Below are 6,064 nucleotides of genomic sequence, written 5' to 3' on the forward strand. Positions count from 1 at the left end.
TGTGAATATTCTGCTCTGGTTTAATGTCCCCCACACTTTCGAGCAGCTCTCTTTGACCGGCAATATGGCAGCGTGCAAACTGTGGCGTCACGTGCACGAGCTCTATAGTACTTCTCGTAGATAGCAAGATCATAACAACTCTCACTCATAGTCATTGTGATTCAACCCTGTGTGTATCTTACTGGTAGTTTGAGTACGGTAACATTGTGAGTTTGATCCTCTTAGTTCTGTGTTTACCTTGGATGTCCTTCGGCTGCAGCTTTGTCCACTGGTCCAATTTGCTATTTAATAAATTATGCTTATTTTTACGTGGACCGTTTTGTCCCCACCAACTTTAGTGTGGACAATTACAGCTGTTGCTGGGGAGTTACACACACCTTGAGTTGCCCCATCCTCCTTGTACCCTACCTGCAACCCTTTGGTTATTAAATCAAGTGTACATAACTGCCACCAGTCTGCTTTTTGGGTTCCTTTATTTCCTTCTACTTTACACAACAGAATAATCTGGCCAAAAGCATTGACCCCGCAGACCCTTGTCAAGTCCACCTGGCCTTAATGAGCCAAAGCAAATTGGTGGGTCATCATGAGCAAGCATTGCAGAGGCTCATGGAGGTGGTGATGGTTTTGACCAATAATTTAGATACGCTACGCACACAGGTTAACCGACTTGGTGCTCAATTAGACGCGGAGAACCCCACCCACTCTGTCGCGGTAGGATCACTTACCAATGAGGTACGCAAACTGCCTCCTAAGTGTTCCCATCACAGGTGAACCCGATACACTGCATCCACCCTGTTATTCAGGGGAGTTTGGCTTGTGTGTGCAGTTTATTCACCAGTGTTCTTTAGTGTTTGACGCCCGACCATCCACTTATGCACAGGAATGTGCCAAGTCCACTAATGACTCATGACTTTACTTACCGGCAAAGCAGCAGCATGGGCGATGGTGGTGAGCAATGCTAAACCGGCTGTTCAGGTATCGCTTGACACTTTCTTGACCGAGATGCGCAGAGTTTTTGATCACCCAGTTAGTGGCAAAGAAGCTGGTGGTAGATTGGACGAGCCGGTCATGCCTTGTGAGTACCCCGTGGCTACAGAGACCTTCTGTGCGACTGATTTCCATTCGTGCTCAGATTATTATGGTCACTGCACTCAATGACTCTGGGTCGGATGAAAACTTTGTGGACATTTCTGTTGCAAAAAAATCATTATCTCCTTTGTTTATGCTGGAGTCTCTCATGGGGGTTTCAGACATTGATGGATGCCCTCTGGCAGTGGTGACCCTGTATACGGATATCTTATCATTTAAGATGTTGTACAATCACTACAAAGCCAAAGACCTTAATGTGATGCCCACGCATTGTGTGGTGTAATTTTGGGTTTTCCATGGTTGTGACTTAATGATGCACATATCAATTGGGAAAAACCGGGGATTGAGAACTGGAGTGTCTTTTGTCATGATAAATGCCTTGGGTCCCCGAGTAGCACCAGGACGCTCCCTAACAATACTGTCGAGCAGATTAACCTGGTCAATGTACCTTGACTTGTGGAAGGTCTTAAGTAAGGACCGGCCCCGGTCCCTACCACCACACTGTCCTTACGATTGCGTGATTGACCTTATACCAGGACCACTGTTTCCTAAAGCCAAATTCTATCACATCTCTCAACCCGAAGAGAAAGCTTTTAAGAAATACATCTCTTGCCTTGGGGCTCATACAGCCTTCTACTTCTCACGTAGGGGTTGGGTTCTTTTTTACTAATAAGAAGGATGAGACTCTTCGTCCATCTGTATATTATCATGGTCTTAATGACATCACTATTAAGAACAAATACCCGGTCCCATTTATGGACTCAGCCTTTTCATTGCTGCATCCTGCTACCATTTTTACAAAACTCGACCTCCGAAACGCCTACCATCTGGTGAGAATCAGGGAGGGAGATGGGTGGAAAACTGTGTTTAACACCTCATTGAGTCACATCGAGTACCTCGTAATGCCATTCAAGCAGACCAATGTGTTTTTTCAGTACCTAATTAATGATGTTATCCGTGACATGATCAACCGTTTTTGTTTTGTCTATTTGGATAACATGTAATTCCAACCCGAAACTGCCAGGACCATGTTCAGCATGCCTGCCTAGTTCTCCAACGCTTGCTGGAGATTCAGTTGTATGTCAAAGCAGAGAAGTGCAAATTCCATTCTAGTTTGTTTCAGTTCTTGGGATTCAACCTAGAGAACTGGAAACTTAGAGCGGATCCAGCCATGATCCAGGCGGTGGTAGATTGGCCTCCCCCCACTTCTAGGAGACAACTGCATAAAATAGTGGCGGCAGGGGCGTGTCAAGCCTGGGCAATGCGTTTATCTGAGTGCCTTTTATTGTACGAGTGATTGACAGGTCAGAAACGTCCATTGATGACTGCTGACCGCACGTTAACACGTTATGGCAGACATACACTGGAAGTGAATGGCTACTGTGAACTAACAAGCACATACAAAGGAAAGTCATCAGCAGAGAGCTTCTATATAGAGAACTGCAAAGGTCTGCAAATCCTTGGCTTCAAAGCTTGCAAAGCCCTGGGCCTCATCAAAGTGGTGTATGCAGTGGAAAAGCAAAGAGCATCCAGTCAGACCACATCCTGCATGAATATTCAGATATTTTCAAAGGTACTGGAACATTCGCAGGTGAATGCAGTTTTAGAATTGATCCTAACGTTGCGCCAGTTGTTTGCTCGCCACAAATGGTACCATTTGCCCTTAAAGAGCGTCTAAAGACCAAGTTAGACAAAATGGAAAAAGACGTGATAATCTGCAAGGTGACAGAGCCGACAAAATGGGTTAATGCCCTGGTTGTGTGTGAAAAGCCAAAGACACACAAACCTATGGAGTGCCTAGACCCAAGACTATTAAACAAATACATAATAAGGCTACACTATCCCCTACCCACATTGGAGGATGTGGCATACAAAGTAGCAGGGGCAAAGTATTCAAGGACTTTGGATGCAAGATTCATGATTTGGACCATCAAGTTAAGCAAGGAGTCCTCAATGCTCATTACATTTAAGACATTATATGGAAGGTACCGGTTCCTCAGGCTGCCCTTTGGCATCGTGTCTGAGAAGACGAATTCCAGAGGAGGGTGGATAAGACTTATGAAGCCCTGAGAGAAGTCGCGTGCATTGTGGATGATATCGTCCTGTTTGGAAAAACAAAGCATGACACCAATCTCCGAGCCGTGCTTACCTGCACCAGAGAGAGAAACATACACCTGAACCCAGACAAATGCCACATCTGTGTTTATGAGGCGAGTTACTTTGGCCACAAGCTCACAGCCAACCAGACCCACTCAAGGTGAAAGCCGTCAGAGACATGTCACCACCAAATCGTGAGGCAGAGCTTGAAACTGTGCTTGGCATGGTTACTTACCTGGCAAGATTTGCACCCAGTATAAATGACATGTGCGCACCACTAAAACAACTGTTTAGGCAAGAAACCGAGTACAAGTGGAATGTAACACATGAAAATGCATTCCAGAAGATGAAGGAGATCATCACAGCAGACCCAGTGTTAGCCTAATTTGATCCTGGAAAAGAAGTAACACTACAAGTGCATGCATCAAAACATGGCCTAGGTGCAACCATCATGCAGGAAGGCAGCCAGTAGTGTATGGATCCAAGCTGCTCAACAGCACTAAACGAAATTACACACAGATTGACATGGAACTCTATGCAGTCCTGTACGGGTTTAAGAGGTTCCATGTTTCTACGGGAGAAACATCACTGTGGAATCTGATCACAAACAACTGGAGACCATACTCTGAAAACCCCTAGCTCTTGCTCCACCACTCTTACAGGGCATAATGCTTGCGTTGCAAAACTACAGCATAACTCTAATCCACAGATCCGGCAAAGAGATCCCAGTGGCTGACACACTGTCAATAAAATCGCTGGATTAAGAGGACACGTCTCTAACCAAGGCTATGGAGACACAAGTCCACACAGTCATCAGCACAGCCCCAGTAAGTGCTGGTAGGCTAGATTACATCAGGACACAGACAGCTCAGGATGAGCAGCTCTCCACTCCGAAGCAAGTCATTTGGTCAGGCTGGCCAGAGTCCCGAAGGCAATGTCACCCACTCATCTATGAGTACCGGAACCACCGTGATGAGATCACAGAAGCTCATGGGATCCTGCTAAATGGTGAGAAAATAATAATTCCACACAAGCTCAGACCACACATGCTAAAATGTATTCACACAGGATATCTTGGTGTCGAGAAAACCAAATATGGGGAACGAGATGATGTTTTGGCATGGGACAATAGATTGAAGAAACAATGAAAAAGTGTGACATATGTCAATCACACCGCAATGAAATTGAGCATCTGCATAACATCACCACATGCCATTATCCAGAAAATTAAAGCTGTGTTTGCGAGGCTTGGAATTGCCCGCCAGGCTGTCAGCGACAATGGACCATGTTTCAACTCCGGGGAATTCAAGCAGTTTGCAGAATTGTGGCACTTCCACCATGTTACCTTGAGACCACATTACCCTCAGAGCAACGGGTTGGCAGAAAAAAATTGTCCAAGCTGCAAAGAAAATCTTCACCAAGGCCAAAGAGGATAAGAAAGACCCATATCTCTGTTTTAAGGAGAATAGAAACACACCTGCCGATGGCTGCAAATCACCAGCCCAGATCTTGATGAGCCATAGACTGCGTTCTATCCTGCCTGTGACAACACAGCAATTACAACCTCAGGTGGATCCTGAAGCAACTGTCCATGCAAGGAGGGAGAACTGTCAGCAGCGTCAGAAGAGACACTACGACAGATCCACTGTTGACACTACCTTCTAGCGCACCCATCCGTTTCCAGCAGGAAGATGGCACCTGGAAACCAGCGACATTCACTCAACCAGCTGAAACACCACGAAGCTACCACATCTAGAGGAGTGATTGCCAGTTCTTCGCAACCGGCGACATCTGCTGGACAACAGTGCACCTACCACAGAGCGACCAGAAACCAATGAGGGCAACTCCTATTCTACGCAAGAGCACCCAAATGAAGTGCGTCATCACACCGAGTCTGAGTGCGAACCTGATGATGCTGAGCCTTACTAACTCACCAGGTTTGGACATATCATTAAGCCGAGGAAAATCTTCGACTCATAATCGATTGAGTGTAGAGGGTGTAGGCAGCTCGCTACCAATGAAAAAGATAATATTTGTAATAAAAAACCCTGAACTGGTTGTCAGTCAATCGCAGGGCACATGGAAACAGACAACAGTCGCACTCACAATCACACTTTGGGGCAATTTAGAGTGTTTAATTAATGTTGGATGTTTTTGGGATGTGGGAGGAAACCGGAGTACCCAGAGAAAACCCACGCAGGCATGGGGACAACATGCAAACTTCACACAGGTAGGACTGGGAGTGAACCTTGTACCTCAGAACTGTGAGGGAAACGCTTTACAGCTTTGCAACCGGGCCTCCTGCTATTTACTAAATTATGCTTATTTTTACGCATCCATTTTGCGAGTTACACCCACCTTGAGTTGTCCTGTCCTCCTTGTACGCTATCACTATCCCTTTGGGAAATAACTTGAGTGTATGCAACTCTATCACGTGTCTGGTTTTTCCGGTCCTTTATTTCCTTTCACGTTACCCAACAGAGATGACAGCTTTGTGAATTAATTTTTAATAACATTTTGACATTTGTTCTCTTTTAACATTAAGCCCTTTTAATTCTATTTACTCAGATTTGTTTAAAAATGATGTCATATATTTTGTATGACCTTGTATATTATTCCAAATAGACCTGTTTCACGTGTGGGCCTGGAATAACACTTGTAATGTCTAAAATAGCCTTCAATTATCCCTTGCCGCAGACTAAATAAAGACCCCCCTCCCTCATCCATCACTCGGGTCCATCTGCTTATGAGTGGGCGTGCATCACAATCATCACCATCATTAACATCATCATCTTCATCATTCTTATCCTTATCACAAGCTTCCCAGCTCACAACAGCAGCAGCAGGAGCACCAGCATCCACATAGCTGAGATTAGAC

This window comes from Syngnathoides biaculeatus, chromosome 2 (genome assembly GCF_019802595.1).
Source record: "Syngnathoides biaculeatus isolate LvHL_M chromosome 2, ASM1980259v1, whole genome shotgun sequence".
In the NCBI taxonomy this organism is placed as follows: Eukaryota; Metazoa; Chordata; class Actinopteri; order Syngnathiformes; family Syngnathidae; genus Syngnathoides; species Syngnathoides biaculeatus.